Source organism: Hylobates moloch, unplaced genomic scaffold (assembly GCF_009828535.3).
Source record: "Hylobates moloch isolate HMO894 unplaced genomic scaffold, HMol_V3 SCAFFOLD_34, whole genome shotgun sequence".
Lineage (NCBI taxonomy): Eukaryota > Metazoa > Chordata > Mammalia > Primates > Hylobatidae > Hylobates > Hylobates moloch.
In genome coordinates, this window is record NW_026652309.1 from 1,195,210 (window position 1) to 1,209,039 (window position 13,830).

At 47.7% G+C, this 13,830-nt stretch overlaps 1 long non-coding RNA gene across 1 annotated transcript in view; it reads right to left on the reverse strand.

Annotated features, from left to right (window-relative positions):
• Nucleotides 1-6,456: 6,456 nt before the first annotated feature.
• The window catches only part of LOC116463357 (uncharacterized), a 180,327-nt gene continuing 172,953 nt past the window's right edge, over nucleotides 6,457-13,830 (reverse strand). Inside the window, exons 4-5 of the long non-coding RNA XR_004246667.1 lie at nucleotides 9,727-9,813; nucleotides 6,457-8,082 (exon numbers count right to left, since the gene is read on the reverse strand). This is a non-coding gene — a long non-coding RNA (uncharacterized LOC116463357). The remainder of the gene's footprint in view (nucleotides 8,083-9,726; nucleotides 9,814-13,830) is intronic.

Genomic DNA, 13,830 nt, shown 5'->3' on the forward strand with positions numbered 1-13,830 from the left:
AAAGTGATTCCTATAGAGGATCTAAGGACCTGGGCTGGGGGACCCAGGTTGAATCCTTCCTGCTCTGCTGCTTTCTGGCTGTGGGACCTTGGGCCCATCTGCTGGTTTGTGTGGTTCAGAAAATAATAGAAACTAGCCAGTGAGTTTTTCAAGAGACTAAGGAACCCATGATGGTGTCTGCCAGAGAATATACTCAGTAAAGGCTGACGATTCTTGTTTTCTGGGTCATAAGGAAGGCAATGATGGTGCAGTCTATGAAAATGATGAGGTAATCTCTCAAACCATTCTGTTTATAAGCAGGTGAGGTCTTTGATTTTTGTTTCTGATCCGAGTTAATCATTTATTCATGAGCATTTGAAAATTAGACACAGGCTAATTGAAAGCTCATCAGAAGAATGGGTTCTATACTTCCCATTAATTACCAGAAGGCTGGGAGGTATTTTTACAGGCTGTGGAAAGTGGAAATGGATCACACTGGCTCTGTGGAAGTGGGCCAAAGAATAAACAAGTTTAACCATCTGGGGTCTGGTTCTTTTGGCCTCCCTCTGCAGGAGTTTCCTCTTAAAAGCTGCCTCCTCCTTGTTACTCCTTCTCCTCCCTCATGTCCAGGGATGATGATCAACATATTTTTAAGTGGGCATTCTGCATGGAGTAGGGTTGCCTGATACAATGTAAAAAAGCCCAGTGAAAATTGAATGTCAGATAAACAACAAAATTTTTAGCATAAGTATATCCCAAATATCGCATGGGCAAAATTACATTTTAAATCATTGTTCACATGAAATTCAAATTTAACTGGATGTCTCGTAGTTTTCCTTGCTACATCTGGCAACCCCAGAGTAAGGGTTGAGCTGGAACCGCCACTGCATTCCTGCTGAGGACTCGCCTTGCCAGGATCCTAAAAGAATGTGGTGGATTGTTTTTCCGAAGACGGATGCCTCAGCCTCTCCCATCCTGCAGGGTCTTCTCAGTCCATGCCACTCCTTCATTAGGAGATGAAATCTAATATTCCTCCCTGTGAATTAGGGAGGTGGAGGGGGTGGGATGGTAACTTTCTTAAAACCAACAGAATGTGGCAGAAATGCTGTGGTGTGACCTCTGAGGCAATGCAGATTCCACCTCCATGGCTGGAGGCCTTTGGAGCCCTCAGCCATGACACCGGAAGCTCCACTTCCCAGAAGTGGCCATATTGTGAGGACACCACGGCCAGGTGGAGAGGCTGGCTGTAGCTGTCCCAGCTGTGAGCCAGAATTTCCCATCGAGGTCCCAGGCAATAGCCAGCATCCACTACCAGACACACAGACAAGGTGACTTCAGACGTCTCCAGCCCCCAGCCATGGAGCCACCCCCATGTGTGAATCTTCCCAGCTGAGGCCTCAGATCTCCTGGAGCAGAAACACAGTGTCCCTGCCACACTCTGGCTGAATTCTTGACCCAGAGATTCTGTGCACATAACAAAACAGTTGTTTTATGACACTAGATTTGCAGGTGGTGTGTGACACAGCAGAACCAAGGATCAATGGTGCCTCCAGCCACTTCCTGTTTGGTGCCAGATCTTGCAAATTCCCCATGAGTAATAAGCCTTTGTTCTGCACTGGTGTATAGAAGACGGAATAATGGCTCCAAAGATACCTAGAGCCTAACACCGACATCTTGTGGCTACGTCACTATACATGTAACAGAGGGCTTAGGGTTACAGAAGGGTTTCCGTTTGTTAAGCTGATTTTGGAGATGAGGAGCATATCCTGGTCTAGGGGTGTCCAGTGTGGTCACGGGTCCTTATAAGTGGAAGACAGCAGCAGCAGGTCTATTCCCAGGGTTGCGGGCTTTAGGAATGGAGGGTGGGGCTGTGACCCAAGGAATGTGGGCAGCCCCTCAGAGCCAGAGACGCCAGGAAACGGATTCTCCTTTAGGGCCTCCAAAAGGATCACAGCACTGACAACACCTTGATTCTAGCCAGGGATGTCCATTTCCCACTTCCCATTTCTGGAACTGTGAGATACTAAATCCGCACTCTTTGACGCCACTGAGCTTGTGGTCATTTTTTACAGGAGCCACAGGAAACTAACACGGGCCTGGTGCCCCACGGCCCCAGGATCAGCACTTTCCCTCCCCTTTCCCTGGGCTCTGGCCTCCACTTCCTCACTTCTCACCCAGTCAGCCCACTGGACATTCATATCCGCCCTGGGCTCTCCCTTCTCAGTCTTTCCTCCCCTCAAGGTTTCCAACTATTTATTTATTTATGATTTTTTGAGATGGAAGTTCACTCTGGTTGCCCAGGCTGGAGTGCAATGGTGAAATCTCGGCTCACTCCAATCTCTGCCTCCCAGGTTCAAGCCATTCTCCTGCCTCAGCTGCCCAAGTAGCTGGGATCACAGGTGCCCACCACCACACTCGGCTAATTTTTTGTATTTTTAGTAGAGACAGGGTTTCACCATGCTGGCAAGGCTGGTCTCGAACTCCTGACCTCAGGTGATCTGCCCACCTCAGCCTCCCAGAGTGCTGGAATTACAGGCATGAGCCACTGAGCCTGGCCAAGTTTTCCAGCTCTTAATGGGCAAGGTGCCCACCTACCTGCCTGCCCACCACCTTCCTACCTGCTGTGCCAATTCCTCTCACCTGTCACCAACCTTCCCAGGTGACTTGCCTGGAGGGGCCTCCTCCCATTGCCTGCTCTGTGCCCTTTACTGTGCCCAAGAACCTTGCCCACCAACTGTTCATATTTTCTGTGTTTTCTACACAGGTGCCAGCAGCTCCTGTTCTAACAATTTCCATCAGCTGCTGATCTCGTGAGCTCTTATTCTGATAAGTTAGGAGCAAAACAAACAGTCTCACGGAGAGAAACAGGTTGAATCCTGATGGTACTTTGAATGAGGCTGCAGGAGGAAATTATTCTACTGCAAACTAGAATCCCTAACAGAAAAACAAAAGGTAGCACTAAAGGACATGCAAACTTATCGCACGCAACATGCAAACATGCAAACTTACTGCAAACATGCAAACTTACTGCAAACATGCAATGTTATCCTCTGAAAAACTCCTCTGAATTCATCAGAGGGTAACAAATACCCAAACTGTGCTAAGCAAATCCACCAATAAGACAGTTGTGAAACGTATTTATCTCAAAATGTGTTGGGTTGAACACATTTGGGTTGTATCCTGATTTCAGGTTTAAATGAGGAGAAAAAGCTATTTTCAGACTAGAGGTTCATTTACTGTGAACTTACTCTTAATTTTCTCTATAAAATGAAAGGTAATGAAATCGTTTACAATTCAGCTGCTTACATCCAGCAATAATTTACTGAAATGTGTTGGATGAGACCTCACAAGTGACTTGTTTCTCAATCTGCTTTCCATTCCCTCACATCAAGGGAAAATAGACATTGAAGGTCAGTTTTTAAAAAATAGTTGTAAATATATCACCAAGACTGAATATTACCAAAGATTCCTGTAAGGACTTGTCTTATATTATTCAACATTTTAAGCAGAGTTGCTGAGGTTAATTAGATTTCTGACCCTGAAAAATTTTAAGTGCCTCTGATGACTTATTTCGAACTGATAATTTTGTGTTAGAAACAGAAAAAGAATAATAAACAGACAGTGAACAAATACACTCTTCATATTCCTTCTTATGAGTGCAGAGAATATATTTCTGAAATTTAATAGCAAGATGTCCACAAGATCTATAATAAACCACTTTGCAAGACCTCTAAATGTCAAAGAAAAACACATTTTACATGAAACACCCCTTCCCCACCAGTAAATCTGTGAAGATTCAAGACTTTTTAAAAACCTGCAGAACCCATGAGTACATATTTCATCTTGAAAGTACTTTTTCAAAGACTAGGGAGCAGCTACTTGTTTGCAGTATGACAGAGTGGGATGTATTTTAATGTATCACAGACTGGTTTGTACTATTAGTTTTAGAGATCTGCCAGACGGTTTTAAAATAATGCAAGAGCTGTGGAGTTAAAGCTTAAAGTGGTGTAACTTAGTACAAGATGATAAACAATCACTTCAGTCACTTTTCCACTTTGCTGATATACCATGCTAGGTCCTCAGCGGATAGTCAAATCACATGCAAAAGCAGACAGTCCTTTGGGGGAAACACATGGGGGAAAAATGAAACATTTGTCATCCTGCTAGCTTTATTATCTTAATAAATCACAGCATCTTAGTGCAGTGGCTCCCTATGTCTGGGCTGTCCCACTTGGGACAGCAAGATTTGAGGTTGGATGTAATCACAGCACTGAACATCACTGAATCCCACCGGGTGAAAGTTACCGCATTTTCAATTCTCGTTTAATCCTTTCTACATGAAGGACAAAGCCTCATTTTGCTGCTAACTCATCTTTGATGCCTCTTGGACTCTTGCTAATATGTGTTTAGAGCAAAAAGAGGCCTCTGACTTAGAGTCTTCAGGCCCCAGATTCTGCCCAGAGTTTTGCGATGTTTTCTTGGTCACCTTGCTTTCCTCTTACGGCATCTGCTATCGAAGGCAAGCACTACCAAGTTTCCATTCAGCTGTGGTTTATGGTTGGAGCCTGGGACCAGATGCAGGTGATTTGGTGACTGGTGCGTTAGCATTGGAGAAGCATCCGTCTAAAGTAGGAGTTGCAAACTTTCTCTAAAGAGCCGGAGAGTAAATATTCAGCCTTTGCAGGTTGTGCAGGTTGTGCCAGTTCTGTCCTGATCACTACCAAACTCTGCTGCTGTGGAGCAGCCGTGGACGATACAGAAATGAACGAGCATGGTTGTCCTATAAAACTGTACTTAGGATCACGCCTGTAATCCCAGCACTTTGGGAGGCTGAGGCAGTGGATCACCTGAGGTCAGGAGTTCGAGACCAGTCTGGCCAACATGGTGAAACCCCATCTCTACTAAAAATACAAAATTAGCTGGACGTGGTGGCGCATGCCTGTAATCCCAGCTACTCGGGAGGCTGAGGCAGGAGAACCGCTTGAACCCAGGAGGCAGAGGTTGCAGTGAGCCGAGATCGCGCCATTGCACTCCAGCCTGGGCAACAAGAGTGAATCTCCACCTCAAACAAATAAAAAAAAGTTTTCTGACTCCCAGAACTATAAGAGAATGAATTCCTCTGGTTTTAAGCCACCGAGTTAGTGGTAACGTGTTATGGCCGCTCCGGGTATCTAGTACAGTGGGACAGAGTGGTGTGTGGATATGGGAACATTTGGGAACCGCAGTGTAGGTCACATAGCCAGTAAGCGTCAGAATGGGAATCTGAGCTCAGATCTACACCCTCCGCAAGCCCAAGTCCTTACGCGTTTGACTGTGTGTCTTCTTAGAGAGGAGTGCTGAAGGAGAGGGCTTGCGTCGTGCACTGAAGCTCAACAATATTCCAAGGTGGAGGCTGGCAAGTCCTCTCTGTCTGGGACATCCAGGACAGCTGGAGTTGCTTGGACAAGTCTACATGGCACAGATGGGACCATCACTGTGGTGCCAACGAGCCCCACCTCCAAGTTCAGGGCACCTCACGACTTCCCACATCAAGTTCCCATCCAGAACTTCCCAGAGAACAAGAAGCCAGCATGTTTCTGCCCACAAGAATTAGCTGCTGGGCAAAGTAGACCTCAAAGAGGAGCAGAGAGCTGCCATTGAGACCGTCCTGGCACTGCTGGAACTGCTCCCGGGGGTTTTGAACCCTACAACCTCCTTTCCATGGAGTTTATTTAAAAAATTTTATGTTAACCTTCATTAAAAAAAAAAAATCAGAGACAGGGCTTCTTTCTTAGTTTCTTTCTTCCTTCCTGTTTTGTTCCAGAAGACTTGGCTCTGGAGGTTGTTACTTAGTTTGGAAGGCAAGAGGAAGGTTAATTAGCTTTGTGACCCAAGAGCTCTCAGGGAAGACGTCAAGTGATTCCCTAATCACTCCTCAAAGTTCGATATGGTTGGAAGGGCAAGGTCCGGGAGAGAAGATGCTAAGCTGGTTGTTAGGTTGACTATGAATTCCACCCAGCATGGTGGAAGGGGACATTTGCAAGGCATTGTTCTCTGTGAGGAGTCCAGATAAATAATTCATTCCTCTCTTGTGTCCCATCACCTGGTGGCCTCCAGCCCAGCAAGCCATTGTGGATTTCAGGGCCAACCCAGGGGACTTCTTGGGGCTGAGACTCCCACTCAGTCATAGAGAGAATCCAGCCCCGACATCTGCATGGGTTGCAGTCTGCTTCCTGAGCTCCTGAAAAACATAAACAGCACATTTCTCTGTTTGGCAAAGGATACCAAGGCAGAGACTCAAGATATGCCAGCCACGGTCTTCCAAGTTCTCAAACCTCCAGACTGTGGTCTGCAAATGTGCCTCACCTGGGACCTCCTTAGACAGAATGCAGAATCTCTGGCCCACCCCAGACAGGCTGAATCAGGATCTCTGGGCATGGGGCCCAGCACTCTGCATGTTCACAGGCTCTCCAGGTAATTTTTTTTTTTTTTTTTTTTGAGATAGAGTTTCACTCTTGTTGCCCAGGCTGGAGCACAATGGTGTGATCTCGGTTCACTGCAACCTCTGCCTCCTAGATTCAAGTGACTGTCCTGCCTCAGCCTCCCAAGTAGCTGGGATTACAGGCACTCAGAACCATACCTGGCTAAATTTTGTATTTTTTAATAGACATAGGGTTTGTCTACTAAAAGAGCCAGGCTGGTCTCGAACTTCTGACCTCAGGTGATCCACTCACCTCAGCCTCCCAAAGTGCTGGGATTACAGGTGTGAGCCACTGTGCCTAGCCTTATCCAGATAATTCTGATGCACACTAAGGTTTGAGCAGTGCCCCTTAGGACCACAGCCCTTCATGACTGTTAAAAACCTAGCGGAGAATAAATCCATTCCCTGCCCTCTCCCCCAGACTCTCAGTCAACCAAGACACCAGCTGGGGGATTCCAATGAGAAGCAAAGCCTGCATTCGATTCTATTGCAGAAACTGATACTCACTGGTGATTTTCTTCAGCAGTTCCTGAAATCACTGAACAGGTGGATTTTTTCTTCCTGACTTGGCAGTATATCTTCCTCGATTCACTTACTGTTTAGAATATTTTGCTTGCCATGATTGCAAAGTCATTGTGGCGGGCAAAGATGCATTGCATGCCATTTTTCCTCATCTGCACATGGCTCTCAGGACATAAAGAGGATGTTAAAAAAAAAAAAAAAGTTTTGAAGGACACGAAGAATGGCCCTGCCACTATCTCCCTCAGTGGAGTCCTCTCCCTGGCCCCGGGAAGCCTCGCCAGAGGTGTTTCCCTTCACTGGGGCTATAAAATTTGCATCCTATTCATAATTATGTGAAATCCCCCAAATGCAGTCTGGGGACAGCTGCTCCAGGGTCACATTGCCAAGGATGGCACTGAGCTAGCGGCTACACCAAAAAGTCAAGCGATGGTCAGCTTGGGTGGAAAGCACCACGGGGTGAACGTATTCTCCGCGTGATGGGAAGTCGCCTCTCCAGTCATATCCTAAGGCAAGAGTGGCAGCTGCCCATCACAGCCCAGAAGGTGACCACTTGGGAGAGAAAGGGGCTTGATTCAGATGCGGTTCGCTTGGGGACAGACACAGCGACAAGGCAGGAGCTCCTGGGGTCGCAGGGGTCGGGGAGAGGGGATAGGGTGTCTTTAGCTGATTGAAAGCTCTTCTCATTTGACTGCAGGTGAAGTAGGATCAGAGGTGGATTCACTGTGAGGCCCTCATTTCCATGGGGGCTGCTTCCAAGACTAGGAGGGGCCCTAGTCATGTGTTCCTGTGGCCATAGCTTTGCAAAACTTGCTGATGGGGAGAGATTTTCACTGCAGTTGACTTTAGGCCACCATCTCTTTCTGCTCCAGCTTCCCATCTCTAGGGTTTCCCTCACCTCAGGAGCTGTTAGAGAGGCTGTGGCTCTTCTGGAATGCACTTATTTAGGCTTGAGTGGCAGATTTGTATGAAGCCACTTTCACATCAAGTGCCATTGTGCTGGGTGTGCTGGGTCAGTGACGTGTCCAGGAACAACCCTGCTGCTCATGGCAATAGTGCTCCCAGTGTCCTACCAGGATCCCGGGGCCAGATGAGCTTCTCATTGGTGCCCAGCACCAGAGGGTCTGGTGGAAGAGGAAAAGGAGCAAGGTTTGAAATGTATGGAGCCAGAAGAAAAATCTTCTGAAAAAGAAGAAAAATCTAAGAAAAATCTTCTTATCATCAGACATGCTATTATCAGGAGAGGATTCAGTTCTCATTATTACCTAGTCAAAATAAATGTTCTCCCTTGTAAGGAATAATTTGTAATGCATATACACAAATGTAAATGAACCTTTTTTTTATGGGATGAAAAAGAATCTAAGGATGGGTGCAGTGGCTCATGCCTGTAATCCCAGCACTTTGGGAGGCCGAGGTGGGTGGATCACTTGAGGCCAGGATTTTGAGACCAGCCTGGCCAACATGGTGAAATCCTGTCACTACTAAAAAGGCAAAAATTAGATGGGTGTGGTATGTACACCTGTAATCCCAGCTACTCAGCTACTTGGGTGGCTGAGACACAAGAATCACTTGAACCCTGGAGGTAGAGGTTGCAGTGAGCTGATATTGCTCCACTGCACTCCAGGCTGGGTGACAGAGCAAGACTGTCTCAAAAAACGGAAAAAAAAGAAAGAAAAAGAATCCATCAAAATTCTTGTGTCTATAGGACAAAACCTTACCCAATGCCACAGTGAGTCTGTCTGTGTGTCCATCTGCACGATGCATGCCACCAACTATCCATAACTTTAAAAAAAAAAAGCTTTACCTGACCACACTAGAAGAATTATCTTTCTGTTCTGTTAAAAGCAATACCAAACATTTTTGTCATATGAAAAGGCAAAATGTATGCAGGAGAAAAATGTAGGAAAATGTAAAATACAACCAGGTAACTATTAAAATATTCAATACTGTATAGTTTTGTGATGTACAGAAATTTAGCCGCTTTTAAGAATTTAAATAAACCCCATTCCTAACCAATTTTGTATGTGTCATTTTGTATGTTGTTTTCTTTCATTTTGAGCCCCACACAGCCTGGATCTGAAAGGGCTCATTCATCCGTGCGTTTGTTCAGCAGATGCTTACGGAGCCCACCACTGCAGGCACAGGCAGCAACGCAGCCAGCAAGAAAGCTGGTGCTGGCATCAAGGGGTGAACAGCCAGGTGGGGGACATGATAGTCAGCATGTAAACAAGCACATTCATGGGAAACTGCAGAGCTGCAAGGTGGAGGGAGGAACAGAACCGCAAGGAGGAAGGGGAAAGGGTACTTGCAATGGGCTGGTCAGGAGGACCTCTGAGGAGCTGATGCTTAAGCAGAGACAAGGATAACGGGAAGGGACCAAGCAGGCCAGGAGCTGAGGAAACATGTGCCAGGACACATGCAAATGTCCTGAGACTGTGCCGGGGCGGCTGGAGGGAGGTTATCATGTTCCAAAAAGAAGAGCAAGGCCAATGGGGTCAGACAGATGACAGTGAGGGCTGGGTGGTGAGTGGAGATGGACCGAAGGGCCCCGCGAGAAGGCACTCTGTCCCCATGGCTGTGATGAAAGACAACACGTGAACATTACACCAAGCAGGAAGAGTGATTAAAGGCGACACAGAGACTCCCATGTTCTCCGCCAGCAAACTTCCTGCTTCTTCCTCGGTCTGGTCTAATTACACGCAGACTCCCGTCTTGACCAGTCACCCCAGAAGTCATGTGTAAAGCTAATATGCAGAAATGAGGCTTACCAAGGGGCAGGGAGAGACTTCCAATTAAACGTCTTCCACAGCAAATGGGAAATGGGGCCCTTTAATGTCGACTCCAGCTGGTGCATTCTAAAAGAAAACCAGGCAGAAATACATGATAGTTGGGACACTTTCTCCAAATATCAAAGCTGAATACATTCTTTTTCAACTTCAGCACAGTGATCCTTCTCTAAACAGCACCAGCCAATGGAAGTCACAGCTCTTCTTACTCCAGAGAGTTATATAGAATCAGTCCTTTTGTATACATTTTTAAGCCGAGAAATTTGCATTCTCCTTGTTTTTCTTTGGAAATGGGGAACTCAAGCCTTTTGCTGGTCTTGTCCTCAAAGAACAGGAGGAGTGACTGCTCTCACCGGACAGATAGCTTATTCTGACAGGAGGGCTGGGAGGATTCAGCACGCCTCTGGTCTCTCAGATGCTTGAAAATGAAAGTGGAATTCTCACAGTGGCCTATCCCGGAGCAGCTCAGGGAGCCTGATGAGCATCATCTCAAAGCCACGCCATGAGCGAGATGGAGCGAGATGGAGTCCAAGCAGGCCTGGATCAGAAGCAAAGAGCAGCCTTTCACACGAGAGCGCGTGGCCTTCCTTCATAAGACGGAGGCGACCACTGAAGAAAACAGCTGCAGGCTGGGTCTACAATGGGTGTCACATAAGAAATCCCCAAGCAAGCCCAGCTGGAATTAGCTGCCACCTGTGCCTGCCCACGGGGCACTCTGTGTACATCCACTACAGCTCACGGTTCTGGAGTTCCTAGTCGCCATGGCTGTCTGTGCTACAGATCTTGAACTCTTAAAAGGCAGAAGGCATGTGTGGTTTGACTTTGCTTGATAAAAAGTCATCCCCCACCACCACACACACAGTACCTGGCATGCAGCGGGAACTCAGGAGCTATTGAATGCATGCAGTGAGCTGACGCCCTGGCCGCAGGATGTGGAAATGCATACACAGGGCCGTGGAACCCCACTAAGCCCATGGCGCTGAAACTCCTGGAGCACCTGCTGACCACAGTTCTTCAATGGCTTTCTCCAAGAGCACATCAGAATGGAAGCACCGGGGCCTCTCCGTCTCTGGGTGCATACATGAACTGCATCAATACACGTGGTCCAATGGTCAGCCCAATTGCTCATCTTATCCAGGAATATCTCCATAATAAATCCAGCATTTTGGGGGAAAAGCTGAGATTCTCAAAGTAGAAAGCCCACTGGCTAGAGTACACAGAGACACACGTGCTGTGGGGCTGGAACCTGCAGGATAGCTGGGCTGGGAGGCAGCCTGAGCAGTTGGCTGGGAGTGGAACCAGCTACCTTGGAAGGAAGTGAGGTGTCTATCCACAAGCACCCACACAAAGCCAGAGGGTCCTGTTGTACTGGGAGGGAAGCTGGATGGCATTACAGTTCGCCCCTCTCAGCTTGGGTATGAATCCATCATTGTTTGTTTGTCCTGACAAAGCACATTGCCATATGTTAACTTGGCCACTGCAGTTGGAATGGATCAGGAACAAAACCTTACTATTCCTACTCATCGAGTCATTGCCTGGTTTATTGGTTGTACAGACTTCATGGATAGGGAACCTGAAGATCATATCCAAGGATCAGAACATTTTCTGCAGAGGAGATGTAGAGTCCAGGGATGAACCTCCATGCTCACCCCATGCCTGCTGAGAGGCACCTGTTTTTCACTCCTTGACTTTGTGCTGAGTCCTGCCATATGCCAGATGCTGCTTTGCAGTGCAGCGAGGATGGGCCCACAGAGCCTCTTCCAGCGTGGAGATTAAGTCTGGTAAAGGAGGACAGCAAAGAGCCGGTGACAGCATGCTCCCAAAATGAGCACAGCTGTGATAGGGCATGAAAGAGGACAGAGGACAGAGCTAGAGAGCTGCACAGAAGGCCAACTTAGGGGTGGGGGGGTACAACAAAGGCCTCTCTGGAGAGATAGCATCCAAGCTGAGACCTAAAGAAGAGAAGGAGAGCAAGGTGAACCAGGCAGGGACCTTCCTGAAGCAGGGAAGTATGTGCAAGGGCCCTGTGGTTGGGGGAGGGAAACCACAGCCTGCTGCAGGGCTGGAAGGGTGAGCAGTGCTGCAGTGGCATGGGGGAGGGGAACCATCAGTGTGGGGTCCTCATGACCAAGGCCCCAGAGGTGGAACACAGAGACACCATTCAGTAGGAACCAGCTTTGATAGGAGACTTGTGGAACACAAGGATAAGGCATTTGAGGTTGTTTTAAAGCTTTCTGCAAAAATCACATCCTCAGAGGTCTGGACGTGGGATTTGAAGCAGGCCTGAGTCTGGCTGGCTGCTGAATATTTCATGCAGCCTCCTCGGCTGGCTGGCCCCTCGGTGCTGGGCATGGTCTTCCTCTTCATGCATGATTTACAGGGCTCTGCATTAATGCCCCAGCCCCATTTATCCCGGCCTGCTGACCATTAGCATGAGCAAATAAATGTACATTTCCAAGAGCCCAGATCCCCAGCCTGAGCCCAGTCTAGCTGACAGCTTTCCACTTGCTCCTAATCACAGGAGTTGGGGGACTGGAGGGCGGGGGACCACCTGTTGTGTGAGAAGATTCCAGAACCGCCTGTGGATTGGATTTTTTCCTCCCTCTTCCAGAATTTTTACCTTAGAAATTCGTCATTCCCTCTTTCCCTTTTGGGTGATAGACAGTTCTTTCATGTACTGCTGAGAAGATAATTCAGAATTCTGTTTATTCTAATGCAGTTCAAAATGTCTGTGACTAGCATCTGAAAATAGCTCCGTGTGTTAAATACTGGCAGCCAGAAAGCTTTCGGAGCCTGTTTCTCATCGTCCCCGGGTCCTCCAGCCAGTCCATCAGTCTGTCTGTGTCTGTCTGTGTGAAAAGCAGCTCCTTTGTCTCAGGCTTTGTGGGACTGGGCTCCATGGGGCAGTTTAGGGGAGGGGAGGGTCATGGTTGGATATCATTTATGGTGCATGTTCTGCGTGTTAAGCTTTGTGCTGGGCCCTGGGAAGGACTCTGTCTTCTTGCAGCTTTCAGTCTGATGGGGAGACAGGCACTGAATGGGGAAATAGACAGTAAAGAGACATTCACTAACCAACACCATGGTGACGGGGCTTACATCCTACATGCTCCTCGGATTCATTTCATTTGGGGAAGCTATTGCAGAGGCTGGGGCTGGAACCAATACGGCTCACAGGGAAAAGAGCAGCTGGAAACAAGGGAAGTGGGAAGCAGAGAGGTGGAGAGGGAGTGGGGAGGGGTCCAAGGTCAGAAAGCCAAAGGGCCAGGCTGAGGCATCATCAGTAGAGGTGTGAGTACCTGGGGCAGGTGTCAGGAGGGGAAGGAGTCAGGGGTAATCACATCACAGACACAGGAGCTGGCTCTGGTGGATGTCACCAGAATATGAAGGGGAAATCTGGGAACACAGCAGTCATAAGAACAATGACCAAATCCAGCTCCTCAGTGTGTCTGGTGCATGTGGGCAAGGTGGGCAGGGAAGGCCTCGTGTGCTGTGGCCCTCCCCACTCTCCAGCCTTATTTCTTGCCTTTTTCCCCTTACTCTGCATATTCCTAGCCACAAGGATCCCCTCCCAGTTCCTTGAATTCTACACTCCCTCCTGCCACAGGCCCTTTGCTCAGGCCACCCTGTTTTCCAAGAACACTGGTTCTTTCTCTCCACTCTCAAAGCAATCATCACCCCTCCCGGAAGCCTTCTCTGCCCTCTCCTTCCCCAAGACTACCCAAATTCTACTATTAGCTACTCTTATAGCCGCAGGTACCACACCTCCTTGGGGCTTATTTCTGTTGAAATTTTACACACATTGATATATTTTTTAAAAATTATCTGTCCTTCCTATTAGATTTATGCTCCTTAAAGACAGGAAGGAACCTCATCTAGTTTTGTTCAACACAGAATCTATGTAACAGGCATGAAATCAATATATTCTTTTTTTCATTTTTGGAGATGGTTTCTCTGTCACTCAAGCTGTAGTGCACTGGCACGATTATAACTCATGGCAGCCTTGAACTCCTGGGCTCCTGCAGGATGGATGGATGGATGGATGGATGGATGGATGGATGGATGGATGGCAGGATGGATGGATGAATG